General features: G+C 45.3%; 1 protein-coding gene and 1 long non-coding RNA gene across 2 annotated transcripts in view; both read left to right on the top strand.

The window, feature by feature from the left end:
- Positions 1–5,076: 5,076 nt before the first annotated feature.
- Positions 5,077–6,559, top strand: LOC118939573 (uncharacterized). The gene is made up of 2 exons (XR_005036610.2): positions 5,077–5,212; positions 5,358–6,559. It is a non-coding gene; the product is annotated as an uncharacterized LOC118939573 (long non-coding RNA).
- A 3,834-nt stretch (positions 6,560–10,393) lies between these two features.
- The window catches only part of LOC110491167 (kelch domain-containing protein 8B), a 189,518-nt gene continuing 185,254 nt past the window's right edge, over positions 10,394–14,657 (top strand). The window contains exon 1 of the mRNA XM_036947644.2: positions 10,394–10,594. The gene's annotated coding sequence lies outside the window, so the exon portion shown is untranslated. The remainder of the gene's footprint in view (positions 10,595–14,657) is intronic.

Here is a 14,657-nt window from a genome sequence, read left to right as displayed (position 1 = left end):
ATTTTCCTAACCTGGTACGAAACAGTATCTCCTGGTCGTAGCTGTATACCGCCGAGTCAAAATCTAAATAGCCATTTTCTACATGTAGGCAGTTTTATTTTGGAGGTAGAACAGTCTGTTCTACAAGCTATAATGAATGAGAGTGATCCAAAATATTTTTCAAGGAGCAGATGCCCCAAAACTCTAACCTTTTTCTGTAAATGACATGACAATTCAATAAGTGGAATCATTTGCCACTGTGTGCCAACCTGCCACGATGGTGCCATTGCTGAGTGTAATTGCCAAACATCGGTCTCTTTCTGTTGTCTGTAGGTAAATGGGATTGGATGAGTGACTCACCTCAACTCCCACCATGTGAGTGTGCTGTCTGCCATCACTCCTAGTTTGGCCCGGGTGGCAGGCTTCACCTGCTCCGCTGTAGGTCGGCAGTTCAGGGGGGTGCTGGACGAGCACCTAGCCATGCTGTACTTTCCGGAGGGGAACAAGGAGCTGGCTGTGAAGGGGGAGGAAGGGCAGCTCTACCACTGGAGCCTACCCTCCTCCTTCCAGCTACTGAAGGATCTGGTGGCAGATGGGAAGGGACTTTTCCATCTTATTCCTTACCTTTGGCTGAGACCTTCCTCGCGTGCTGTCTTCTGTGTCCCGTGCCCTCACCAGAGTGCTCCCACCCACTGTTCCCCCGACCTCCCAGCCCTTAAGGTATGATGAGTGCTTTGGGTGGGGGAGGGTGTGATGCTGGATGTGGTGTCATTAGGACAATAGCTAAAATGACTGTGTTGTCCTGGCATTTTACCAAACTCTTACTAACTGCCATATTAAATGGACTCGTTGCTCGTATCATAATCATACTGTTATGTTAGCTACTCTGCCAATAGTCCAGTCGTTGCTCGTATCATAATCATACTGTTATGTTAGCTATTCTGCCAATAGTCCAGTCGTTGCTCGTATCATAATCATACTGTTATGTTAGCTACTCTGCCAATAGTCCAGTCATTGCACTCATTACTCATTATAGGCTGCTGCTACCTGTTGTCATTGTAGGCTGTTACCTGTTGTCATTGTAGGCTGCTACCTGTTGCAGCTTGTCATTTAGAGGCTGCTACTGTGTTGCAGGTGGCATTTAGAGACTGCTACTGTGTTGCAGGTGGCATTTAGAGGGTGCTACTGTGTTACAGGTGGGATTTAGAGGGTGATACTGTGTTACAGGTGGCATTTAGAGGGTGCTACTGTGTTAAAGCTTGTACAGGTGTCATTGCTACTCAGAGGGAGTCATAATTATTTGAGGGTGGGGGTGGGGAGAGAGTGGAGGCAGTGGGATATAGTGGTCAAAATTCGAAATCTTGTTCGAGGAACAATGCCTTTTAAGACAAACTCACAGAAGGTCATTCACGGTGAGATGTATTATGGGTGCCTGGTGTGTGGTGCTACTCCCCTGGGTACAGAGTGGCTGCAGTCCCTTGTCATCCCCCTCAGTGTGTTCCTGTACCAGTTAGTTTACTGGAGCAGAACACATCGGTTTCTGCAGGGGGGAGGCTCAGAGGCTGCCTTACACAGTTAGCGGCAGTTTAAAAACATCCACATGATAACTTATTCAAACTGTCAAGGACTATTTGTGTAGGAATATCGGCAGGGAGGGTGAAAGAAGATAATTAGATTCAGCAGAACTTGCAGGATGACCTGTAAACTTGGTTTTTGTTTACTCTCATTCTAAAAGGATACTCTAAAGCAGAGTTTCCCAAACTCGGTCCTGGGCCCCCCCCCCGGGTGCGTTTTGGTGTTTGCCCTAGCTCTAACACCAGGCGGCGGTGCCAGGCGGTGCCAGGATCGAGTTTGGGAAACTCTGCTCTAATGCCCAGAAAATGTTCATGTTTTCCGATTGATACCTGATAGACACTGTTAACCCTTTCCTATCTAATGCCCCGCTGCTGGTAGAGTATGAGCCACGTTAAAGCAGACTGTGTTCGTTGTAATAAATTATTTATAAGGTAATAGGAACATACTTTAACAGTTGTTTACATATAATTAGCTTACTAACATGTACAAATGTGGGAGTAATGATGACAAAATGATTCATCTAACTATTTACTAATCCATTAGCAATGCTTTAGGTGGGATAGAAGGTGGGATTATATAGTGCTGCCCTTTCTCCTCCCTCCCGGCTGAGTGTGTTTGAGACACCAGGCCAGATCCTCTGTAGTAAGAAGGGGGTGGTTCTGACCAAGTCAGATCCACTGTAGTAAGAAGGGGTGGTTCTGACCAGGCTAGATCCACTGCAGTATGAAGGGGGTGGTTCTGAACAGTCCAGATCCTCTGTAGTAAGAAGGGGTGGTTCTGACCAGGCCAGATCCACTGCAGTATGAAGGGGGTGGTTCTGACCAGGCCAGATCCACTGCAGTATGAAGGGGGTGGTTCTGAACAGTCCAGATCCACTGCAGTATGAAGGGGGTGGTTCTGACCAGTCCAGATCCACTGCAGTATGAAGGGGGTGGTTCTGAACAGTCCAGATCCACTGTAGTAAGAAGGGGTGGTTCTGACCAGGCCAGATCCTCTGTAGTAAGAAGGGGTGGTTCTGACCAGGCCAGATCCACTGCAGTATGAAGGGGGTGGTTCTGACCAGGCCAGATCCTCTGTAGTAAGAAGGGGTGGTTCTGACCAGGCCAGATCCTCTGTAGTAAGAAGGGGTGGTTCTGACCAGGCCAGATCCACTGCAGTATGAAGGGGGTGGTTCTGAACAGTCCAGATTCACTGCAGTATGAAGGGGGTGGTTCTGACCAGGCCAGATCCTCTGTAGTAAGAAGGGGGTGGTTCTGACCAGGCCAGATCCACTGCAGTCTGAAGGGGGTGGTTCTGACCAGGCCAGATCCTCTGTAGTAAGAAGGAGTGGTTCTGACCAGGCCAGATCCTCTGTAGTAAGAAGGGGTGGTTCTGACCAGGCCAGATCCACTGCAGTATGAAGGGGGTGGTTCTGACCAGGCCAGATCCTCTGTAGTAAGAAGGGGTGGTTCTGAACAGTCCAGATCCGCTGTAGTAAGAAGGGGGTGGTTCTGACCAGTCCAGATCCTCTGTAGTATGAAGGGGGTGGTTCTGATCAGTCCAGATCCTCTGTAGTAAGAAGGGGGTGGTTCTGACCAGTCCAGATCCTCTGTAGTAAGAAGGGGTGGTTCTTTTTTTTTTTTTTTTGAATTTTACCCCTTTTTCTCCCCAATTTTGTGGTGTCCAATTGTTGTAGTAGCTACTATCTTGTCTCATTGCTACAACTCCCGTACGGGCTCGGGAGAGACGAAGGCTGAATGTCATGCGTCCTCCGATACACAACCCAACCAGCCGTACTGCTTCTTAACACAGCACGCATCCAACCCGGAAGCCAGCCGCACCAATGTGTCGGAGGCTACACCGTGCACCTGGCAACCTTGGCTAGCGCGCACTGCGCCCGGCCCGCCACAGGAGTCGCTGGTGCGCGATGAGACAAGGAGATCCCTACCGACCAATCCCTCCCTAACCCGGACGACGCTGGGCCAATTGTGCGTCGCCCCACGGACCTCCCGGTCGCGGCCGGTTACGACAGAGCCTGGGCGCGAACCCAGGGACTCTGATGGCCCTTAACCACTGCGCCACCCGGGAGGCCCCTAGAAGGGGTGGTTCTGACCAGGCCAGATCCACTGTAGTAAGAAGGTGTGGTTCTGACCAGGCCAGATCCACTGCAGTATGAAGGGGGTGGTTCTGAACAGTCCAGATCCTCTGTAGTAAGAAGGGGGTGGTTCTGAACAGTCCAGATCCGCTGTAGTAAGAAGGGGGTGGTTCTGACCAGGCTAGATCCGCTGTAGTAAGAAGGGGGTGGTTCTGACCATTCCAGATCCACTGTAGTAAGAAGGGGGTGGTTCTGACCAGGCCAGATCCACTGCAGTATGAAGGGGGTGGTTCTGAACAGTCCAGATCCTCTGTAGTAAGAAGGGGGTGGTTCTGAACAGTCCAGATCCGCTGTAGTAAGAAGGGGGTGGTTCTGACCAGGCCAGATCCACTGCAGTATGAAGGGGGTGGTTCTGAACAGTCCAGATCCACTGCAGTATGAAGGGGGTGGTTCTGACCAGGCCAGATCCGCTGTAGTAAGAAGGGGGTGGTTCTGAACAGTCCAGATCCACTGTAGTAAGAAGGGGGTGGTTCTGACCAGGCCAGATCCACTGCAGTATGAAGGGGGTGGTTCTGACCAGGCTAGATCCTCTGTAGTAAGAAGGGGGTGGTTCTGACCAGGCCAGATCCGCTGTAGTAAGAAGGGGGTGGTTCTGACCAGGCTAGATCCTCTGTAGTAAGAAGGGGGTGGTTCTGACCAGGCCAGATCCGCTGTAGTAAGAAGGGGGTGGTTCTGACCAGGCCAGATCCGCTGTGGTAAGAAGGGGGTGGTTCTGACCAGGCTAGATCTGCTGTAGTAAGAAGGGGGTGGTTCTGACCAGGCCAGATCCTCTGTAGTAAGAAGGGGGTGGTTCTGACCAGGCCAGATCCTCTGTAGTAAGAAGGGGGTGGTTCTGACCAGGCCAGATCCGCTGTAGTAAGAAGGGGTGGTTCTGATCAGTCCAGATCCGCTGTAGTAAGAAGGGGTGGTTCTGATCAGTCCAGATCCACTGTAGTAAGAAGGGGTGGTTCTGACCAGTCCAGATCCGCTGTAGTAAGAAGGGGTGGTTCTGACCAGGCCAGATCCTCTGTAGTAAGAAGGGGGTGGTTCTGACCAGGCCAGATCCTCTGTAGTAAGGAGGGGGTGGTTCTGACCAAGGCAGAGGAGTGCCTGTCGACCCGTGACAGGGAGAAAGCCCTGTACCAGTACCTCAGCTCTGTCCAGGGCCTGGGAGGCTTCCAGAACCACTTTCACTGGTAGGTGGACCCATTCCAAAAGGCTTGAAGTCTTATCATACTAATGGGGGTGCCCTAGTTTGCTGGCAAGCTCATACATCTTTGAATCATCATCAGGTCATTTAGTCTTAAGTATCACAGTAATTGTAATAGAGAAGTTGTGCTCTGTATTGACCTCCATGAAGGTTTCAGTGTTTCGTGATGTAGTCAGGGCACTGGTCTCTCTCTCTGTAGGTTGGCCAGGAACACCTACACTCCTTCCGGGGAGGAAAGCTTCGGTGCCGGGACCCCTTCGACCAGGAAGTCACAGTACATATTCATAGATGACAACATCCGGCAGAATCATGAGGACATCGTTGCCCATCCAAAAGTATGTTTTTTTTTTTCTCGGTTCATGTTATTTTGGATGTTTTGTGCGTACTCATATGGATGTGGATTTGTACCATTGCAGATCCAGTATGTTTTAAGTGTCCTCACATGGTGTTTCTGTTCTTGGTCCATGTCTGATTCTGAAGGTGTTCCTGGACTGCGACGGCTCAGAGACCTGCATATAGCCTCCACCTCACAGCTGTATGACCTACGTCTGGTCCAGAACGACCGTTCGGAGCCATCTCAGACCTAGCGTATTTCAGCCAGCTATGACAGGAACCTCCAGCATGGGGCAGGCTAGAGTGGTGTGTCTGCAGCCTATAGCTCCAGGGTGAGGGCTTGGGTTGGGGGAACTCATTGGGTCTGCAGGTTGAAGGTAACTGCTGTAGTTGCTCAAACTCCTCCTCTAAGTTCAGTGTACTCAGGGTGTGTGATACTGACAACCATTATATTACAAATGTAGAAGACGGCTGTTTTTAAAATAAAAACATGTCAGAACTAGGTCATCAATGTAAAGGCATTGTTTACGTATACCACATTGTGTTAAGAATATACAGGTCATATACCTCACCGTTTGTAATATCACAACGAGAGAGTTACATGGTTGAGCAGTGAAACTCTGTTATAACTTCACACGTGCTCTTATCTAAAAGACATGTTTCAGTTAGAACCCCCAGTTCGTCTTACTGTTTGACTATGTATAATGGCATTACAATGGATGAGCTTGAAACAGCTAAGCCCTGGTTTAATTTGGGTGTATTTGGTTTGTGGGTTTGTTTGCGCTGGAATTGATTTGAACTTTCTTTGGAAGCGCTCTTATGTGGAAACACTATTCCTAATGATATATCCAGGGAATGTGTTTCACACTTTCTGTGGATGGTCGTGTTGGAGATTTATATGACTTATTTCTAAGCTTGAAGGGGAGTTTGCCATTTGACTACTGCAAATTCGAGACACCTTTCCTAAGGAACCCATCACAATGGCTGCTGGGTAATTGTGGAAGATGAGGCACAATCAAGCCTTCGACTGCAGTACATAACTGAGACGGTTCAATTCTAAGAAACAGGCGAATGGGCTGTTGTTGCTAGGGCAACAGTCATGTTTGATAGGAGACACATTCAGACTGTCTATTTGAACCGACGGCTGTGTATGTGAATGCACTTTGTGTGTTCTTGTATGTCATTGTCTCAAGGCAGATCGTGTAACTAATCGTCTGCGTTGACTGTCAGTCGGGCGTGGCGTAGGATTGACGCCGCCTGACGTAAGACGGTGCTTGTATGTTTCGTGGTGAACATTCTAAACTATCAGCTTGTACTCATGTGGAGTTCAATAAAGCTGAGTGGAGGAACATTTTGGGTTTTTTTTGTGCCACAGACACACTGTGTATGGGAATTTACTGACCAAATATTGATTAGTTAGGGTGTTACTGTCACCTAAAAGCACTATCGATTTCCCCTCAGGCCTTTTGGGTACAGTTAAGTTGTGAACAAGTGATTGGTTATCAGCCTACAGGGTGAAGACTAATGATGGATCTAGGGGAACTAATCAATCAGGGATCATCAGCAGAGCAAGGTTACGTTTAATTATTATTGACGTTTTATTATTAGGGGAGTTACTAACCGTGATAATTCAACTTCAACAGAGTGGCTGCGGTTCTGGGTTTTCTGGAACCCAGAAGTTTTGGACTAAAGATACAGAGATTTCTGCACATGTGCAAGATCCGCTGCGTGCCCTTCCCCTCCCCGAGTCCTTCCAGCTGCTGCTCTGTGATCACTCACTCACCCCATGACTCTGCTGTGTGCCCTTCCCCTCCCCGAGTCCTTCCAGCTGCTGCTCTGTGATCACTCACTCACCCCATGACTCCGCTGTGTGCCCTACCCCTCCCCGAGTCCTTCCAGCTGCTGCTCTGTGATCACTCACTCACCCCATGACTCCGCTGTGTGCCCTACCCCTCCCCGAGTCCTTCCAGCTGCTGCTCTGTGATCACTCACTCACCCCATGACTCCGCTGTGTGCCCTACCCCTCCCCGAGTCCTTCCAGCTGCTGCTCTGTGATCACTCACTCACCCCATGACTCCGCTGTGTGCCCTACCCCTCCCCGAGTCCTTCCAGCTGCTGCTCTGTGATCACTCACTCACCCCATGACTCCGCTGTGTGCCCTACCCCTCCCCGAGTCCTTCCAGCTGCTGCTCTGTGATCACTCACTCACCCCATGACTCCGCTGTGTGCCCTACCCCTCCCCGAGTCCTTCCAGCTGCTGCTCTGTGATCACTCACTCACCCCATGACTCCGCTGTGTGCCCTACCCCTCCCCGAGTCCTTCCAGCTGCTGCTCTGTGATCACTCACTCACCCCATGACTCCGCTGTGTGCCCTTCCCCTCCCCGAGTCCTTCCAGCTGCTGCTCTGTGATCACTCACTCACCCCATGACTCCGCTGCCGCTTGTTCAAGCAAATGTAGTTCTTTGTCTTTTGTAACAGAAGGCAAACATAAGCACGACGTAACAGGCAGTCTAGCGTTTTCATGTTCTTTTGTCAGGAGTGGAGTTAGCCTACTAGATGTACACAACATATCAACAAGCAAGACACGAACACACAGTCAATAGCGATGTAATGTGCAAATACATTGGGAAGCAGAGTTCTCAGGGTGTGTACAGATTTTGGGCTGGGTAAAACCCCTCGCCTCATCCTTTTTGGTAAAGCGTATATAGTAAAAAGAGAACACGTGCAGAATGTGATTTGGATCCATAGCTTTGTGAAAGAAGTTCCCGGAGGGGCGGGGGCGAAAACTCAGTATTCGTAACCTCGGACATAATTTAATGCAGGGTCAGAAATGCACGTATAATAATTGCCATGATGTTGACTTCAGGGACTTGGAGAGAGAAAACAGCTGGACGAACATTCCTTCTGGAAAATAGTTAGTTAGTAATAACATCGTATTAAATAGTTGATACACTACATGAGACAGGACACTTGCAATCTGAAATGACCTTCTTAGTGGAGTTGACAGTGTGGTTACTGGACAGTATACTGTGGTCCTATCTCTGCAGTGCAGACTGACCAGGCTGGGCACATCCAATCAACACCTCTGATCTCCAGCACAATGTGTACAGAGTTGGTTAATCTGATGTACTGGCCATAGTTGTTTGCAGAAGCAGACGCTGATTGCAGAAGCAGACGCTGTGTCCTCTCATTACAAGCCAAACGATGAGGCACAGTGTGTACAGTAGGAAGACTCTTCTCTCACTGTTCACCAGATAGTGTGTGTTCAGTACCAAGTACTATTTCACTCTGACTTCCAGGTACAGGTCTCTAGGGGAATAATACGACTTTTTGTTGTAGTTCGTGTCAGATCTACTTTATATATATGAAGCCTCAATGGCTTGATTGTCTCTAATCACACACATAAACATGTTTTATCGTCCACAGAGCAAATATTTGTATCTTTATTTGATGATGTTTATTTTGGGCACACATCATCATCATGTCAGGATCTTATGCAGCGCTACGGTGTGGAATTACCAAATGGACATGTAATATAGAACCGACACCATTATCTCTCGTTGTGGAATAGAATTTAGGGACGCATTTCATTCGATGACATTAGGTTTCATTAGGTAGATCTGGAACATGATGAAGCCTACTGTACGCCACCCTAGATGCAGACTCCACCTCATGGTTCCAACTTCCTCAAGATGGCAGTGTAGATTCTGGATATTTGGGCTTTACACATCAATCTCAGGTGAGGCAACAACAACAACAACAACAACAACAACATATTTTTTATTTAACTAGGAAAGTCCAGTTAAGAACAAATTCTTATTTACAATGACGGCCTACCCCGGACGGGAGCCCAAATGTAACTTTACTGAGTTACAATTCATATAAGTAAATCAGTCAATGGAATTAAATTAATTAAACCCTAATCTATGGATTTCACATGACTGGGAACACATATATGCATCTGTTGGTCACAGATACCTTAAAAAAAAAAGGGCAACGCAATGGGCCTCAGGATCTCGTCAAGGTATCTCTGTGCAGTCAAATTGCCATCGATAAAATGTTCTTGTGTTTGTTGTCTGTAGCTTATGCCTGCCCATAACATAACCACACCGTCACCATGGGACACTCTTGTTCACAACATTGACATCAGCAAACCACTCTCCCACATGACGCCATACACCTGGTCTGCGGTTTTGAGGCTGGTTGGACATACTGCCCAAATTCTCTAAAACAACATTGGAGGCGGCTTATGGTAGAGAAATTAATATTAAATTCTTTGTCATCAGCTCTGGTGGAAATTCCTGCAGTCAGCATGCCAATTGCATGCTCCCTCAACTTGAGACATCTGTGGCATTGTGTTGTGTGACAGATTTTAGTGGCCTTTTATTAAGGTGCACCTGTGTAATTATCATGCTTTTTTTAATCAGCTTCTTGATATACCTGTCAGATGGATGGATAATTGTGGTAAATTAGAAATGTTCACTAACAGGGATGTAAACAAATGTGTTCACAAAATTGGAGAGAAATCAGCATTTTGTGCCTTAGGAACATTTCTGGGATCTTTTATTTCAGCTCATGAAACATGGGACCAACACTTCACATGTTGCGTTCATATTTTTTGTTCAGTGCAGTAGAATTTCTGACAGAAGTAGAAGATGTTGAGAATCACCACAGGCAACAAATTTGTTGTAGTTTATTATTCTTGGAATGGAAATTGCGCTCTGTTGCTCTCCAAGGCTGTGTAGACTAGACATTCCAAAATCACCTCGGGCTAAATTAAAGGAAAAATTGGTTTGGATTTTTGCATGTTGACGGGGACTTCATAGCCTACAATGTTAGCTGGCCTATGTTTATAGCTTTGTCAGATACTCAGACTCAGTAATTGATTGAAATAAAAATACACAGTCGATGGTCTATATTGTTGATTATTGATAGGCTATTTCAGAGATATTTTGAGAACACCAATTGCTGTGAGAAAAAACTAACTGATGTGCATTGATGTGTAATCCCCAACCAACAATAAGTTATGTGAGAGTAGCCTATAAATAGCACGTGGAATATCAAATATTAATTTATTTAGATGAGTAAATGTTGAAGAGGTAAAATAAAGCTATTTTAAATGAATGAATTAACCTTTGTCAAGTGAGCGCGCCATGGAGAAGCTGTTGCGCACGCTGTTGTTGCGCACGCGAACCCAGGCAAAGAAGGGAGGGCAGAGCGAGCCATGGTGAGCCAATAAAAAGGCACCGGAGTCCTGCTAACCGTCGGCTTTGCTCGAGACAGTGTAAAACGGGACCAATTTTTCTGTCGGACGCGTACTGTCTTCGAGTGTGCAAAGGACACACCATCTCATTGACTGCGCCTGTCCCTACATAGGAAGACGGTAATGTGTGTTTTTGCTGAACTTTTGTTGTCTTTTTGTGTCCTTTACGTTCTTTGTTTATGTTTTATTTGGCTCAGTACTTTTCTCATGAAAAATAGGCTTATAGACTGAGGACTTTAGCCTAAACCGAATGTGCATTCCAGGTTTATATTACTAATGTGTCACTGCATTGTATGTGTGCAGCAAATATGCTTGACTTCTGATGCGAGGGTATAAAAACTGCAACGTGAATGCATTATACATTTGGTAATGCGCATTGTCCACCTTCAACGGGCAGATGCACACGAACGTTTTTTGGCGGCCGTGCCTCGAAAATACACTTTTACAATGATTACATTTACGCGTTAAATGCTAATCTCTTGTGAAAAATCCTCATGTTGTGAAAGCACAGAGTCCCGTCTGTGGTTTATATGCATTTGATGGGTCGTTCCCGTGTTTTCCTCGCATGGAGAGCAGTAACGATAGCAGTGCCAGTGCAGATGCATACAGCTGTTCCGCAGCTCTGGGTGAGACACCCTGTCACTATCTACCCCAGCAGCTGCTCAACAGCTGGGCAATGACTAGTCTTTTTTTTTTTAAACATACTAAATGTTGCGCATAGACTAATTCAGTCTCTATTTTACATGAAAAACTAATTTTGAAATGAAAGCTCTTATCTCAGGGTCTCAATTCCCCCCCCCCCCCCCCTAGACCCAGAGAGTCCAATGTAACCTACTGTGGGGACCTGTTTTATACACACACACACACACACACACTGGGACCCGAACTCGTCCCTGGCATTTCTAACACATGCCAGGACATTATTAGCCAGATAATGATCATTTTGCGCAAAGAAAACCCAAGTTAGACAGGCTCACTGAGTAAGAAATGGACCAGACCACATGCACACATATGCAATAGCCAGATAATCCATACAACCGATAAGATTAGCCACCTACAAATTGTTTTCTGTTATAATTTCTCCTACTACATTTTGTAAGCACAATCAATGACACTGCTATTTTTACTCAATTAATTGCAATATTTGTCAACAACAGTTAGAAATTACACCATCACTGTAAAACTATCATCACATTGTGATAATAATTGCCATATGTTCTGTTCTGTAATTATAACCTGCTTAGACTATCCCCTATTTGCATAATTATTTATACAGTTTGATTGGCATGCAGCTTTCCTGCCTGTCTTACAGAGTAGGAGAGAAGCATTGTTGTGCCTATGTCCCCATTGTGCTGTTTAATACCATCCTCAATCAGTCGGGTATCGGATGGCACAATGCCTACTGTGCCAGGGAACAGGACCCGCCTCTCCTGTTGTCACCCAAACTCCCTCTGTGGTAGAAAAGGAGAATAATTGTTTACTCAAAATCAGTGCACGCATGATGCTCCGAATGAAAATATATTTTAACATTCATAGATCCAGTATGAATGCTATTAGGTACATGCAAAAGGGCAAGGAACATTCCTTTTTATTTGGAAAGCTTGTGTTTAGTTTTCAAATAGATCTCAGAAATTATTATGACAAATTCACTTTTAGAATTAGGGGGATCTTGATGTTGATTTTCTAAAGGATAAAGCTGCCTTCATGTCTAGACTTTGGTCTTGTGTTTTATAAATATCTTAGTCAGATGAAGACAGAAACTGAGGAGTTGTCAAAGATTCCATTTTACTCTCATCATTCTGATGTAGAAAGATTCAGTCCCTCCCTGGTCTTTATAGTTTTTCTACATTTTGTGTTCAGACTGTTCCAACCTATTTCATGGTGACATTAGATGTAAGACTCAACCGAAGTGTGAGAGGTATTTCTGTTTTAGTTTTGTTTTTACAACTTTGAAAAAATTTCTGAAAAACCTGTGTTTGCTTTTGTCATTATGAGATATTGTGTGTAGATTGATGAGTAAAATATAATGTCTAATCCTGTGTTTGATTTTTCATTATGAGATATGGGTTATTGTGTAGATTGATGAGTAATTTTTTTTATTTTTAATCCATTTAGAATAAGGCTGTAACTTAACAAAATGTGGAAAAAGTCAAGGGGTCTGAATAATTATGTAAATGAGGTATTTCTGTTTTAAGTTACAGCGTATTCTAAAATGTATCACCTTAACAGAATGTGGAAAAAGTCTAGGGGTCTGAATACTTTCCGAGTATTCAGACCCCTTAACTTTTTCCACACTTTGTTACAGCGTATTCTAAAATGTATCACCTTAAAACAGAAATACCTTATTTACATAATTATTCAGACCCTTTACCATGAGACTCAAATTTGAGTTTAGGTGCATCCTGTTTCCATTGATCATCCTTGAGATGTTTCTACAACTTGATTGCAGTCCACTTGTGGTAAATTCAATTGATTGGACATGATTTGGAAAGGCACACACCTGTCTATACAATGTCCCACAGTTGACAGTGCATGTCAGACTAAAAACTAAGCCATTAGTTTGAAGGAATTGTCCGTAGCGCTCCGAGACAGGATTGTGTCGAGGCACAGATCTGGGGAAAGTTACCAAAATGATCATACCCACGTTCAAAGGCATTGAAATCTGTTGTCTGGCCCATTCACCTTCTGAATGACACACACACACACAATCCATGTCTCGATTCTCTCCAGGCTTAAAAATCCTTTTCTAACCACGTCTCCTCCCCTTCATCTACACTGATCGAAGTAGATTTAATCAGTGACATCAACAAGGGATCATAGCTTTCACCTGGTCAGTCGATGTCATGGAAAGAGCATGTTTGTACGCTCAGTGTATATTTCAGGATGCTGTGTGTCCCTGGAAATAATAATAATCAGAATTCATGCTAACCTTACTGTCTAGAAAACATAGCTTGTCCAAAATAAGTTGTCTCTTGGCACGAGTTACCCCGGGTATGGGGGTAATGGGGGTATGGGGTAATGGGGGTTATGGGGGTACATTGAACCACGGGACGGGGTATGTTAAGCCTCCTATACATTTCTGCACTGAATTAAATATATATCTTTATTTGCCAAACACAATTCAACACAATCATCATCGCTTTTTGTCTTTTAATAATTTGATGCATCTTTTAGGCTTAACACCTAAACATTTAGTACTTTTTAAAAACACTTTTAACATAGGCCAGGCCCTGTTGTTACCTCCATATCCCAGTGATAATGCATTGCTTTTCGCCTGGGATTGGCTCAACCATTGGCTCAACATACTCCATGGCCATTGGCTCAACATACTCCATGGCCATTGGCTCAACTTACTCCATGGCCATTGGCTCAACTTACTCCATGGCCATTGGCTCAACTTACTCCATGGCCATTGGCTCAACTTACTCCATGGCCATTGGCTCAACATACTCCATGGCCATTGGCTCAACTTACTCCATGGCCATTGGCTCAACTTACTCCATGGCCATTGGCTCAACTTACTCCATGGCCATTGGCTCAACTTACTCCATGGCCATTGGCTCAACTTACTCCATGGCCATTGGCTCAACTTACTCCATGGCCATTGGCTCAACTTACTCCATGGCCATTGGCTCAACATACTCCATGGCCATTGGCTAAACATACTCCATGGCCATTGGCTCAACATACTCCATGGCCATTGGCTCAACTTGCAAATATTTTGACTATATTAGCACACACAGCTACAAGGATGCACTTTCATGCTAGGTTTAGGACCTCATATAGAAGCTCAAAGAGACCCCAACTAATGTATAGAACCATCTTAAAATGATCTACTTTGATTTAGATACAAGCATCATGAAACCTGTAACACAATCAATTTATTTAACTTGCTTACCACTTTTTTCATGTGGTTTCTTCCATCACAGACTCTATGAAATTATTATTATTTGGTCAAATTATTAATCTTGAATATGATTCCTAAAAACAAGGTTGGCTCAATTTATCCCACTAGAGAGGAGCCCGAACTCAGGAGACACGTTAGCAAATGCACTAACATTTTACTGCTTAACCAATTAAAAAGAGTTATCTGTGGCCAAGCTTCTCCTTTTGAGCATCTGGAGGGTTGGCACCAGGGATGAGAAATATCCCTCCGCCATGGATACTATACATTCCACGCTTT

This window comes from Oncorhynchus mykiss, chromosome 16 (assembly GCF_057628025.1).
Source record: "Oncorhynchus mykiss isolate SJ-2025 chromosome 16, ASM5762802v1, whole genome shotgun sequence".
Classification (NCBI taxonomy): Eukaryota; Metazoa; Chordata; class Actinopteri; order Salmoniformes; family Salmonidae; genus Oncorhynchus; species Oncorhynchus mykiss.
The sequence above is the reverse complement of the archived record's forward strand: the minus strand, read 5'-3'. Positions and strand labels throughout refer to the sequence as shown.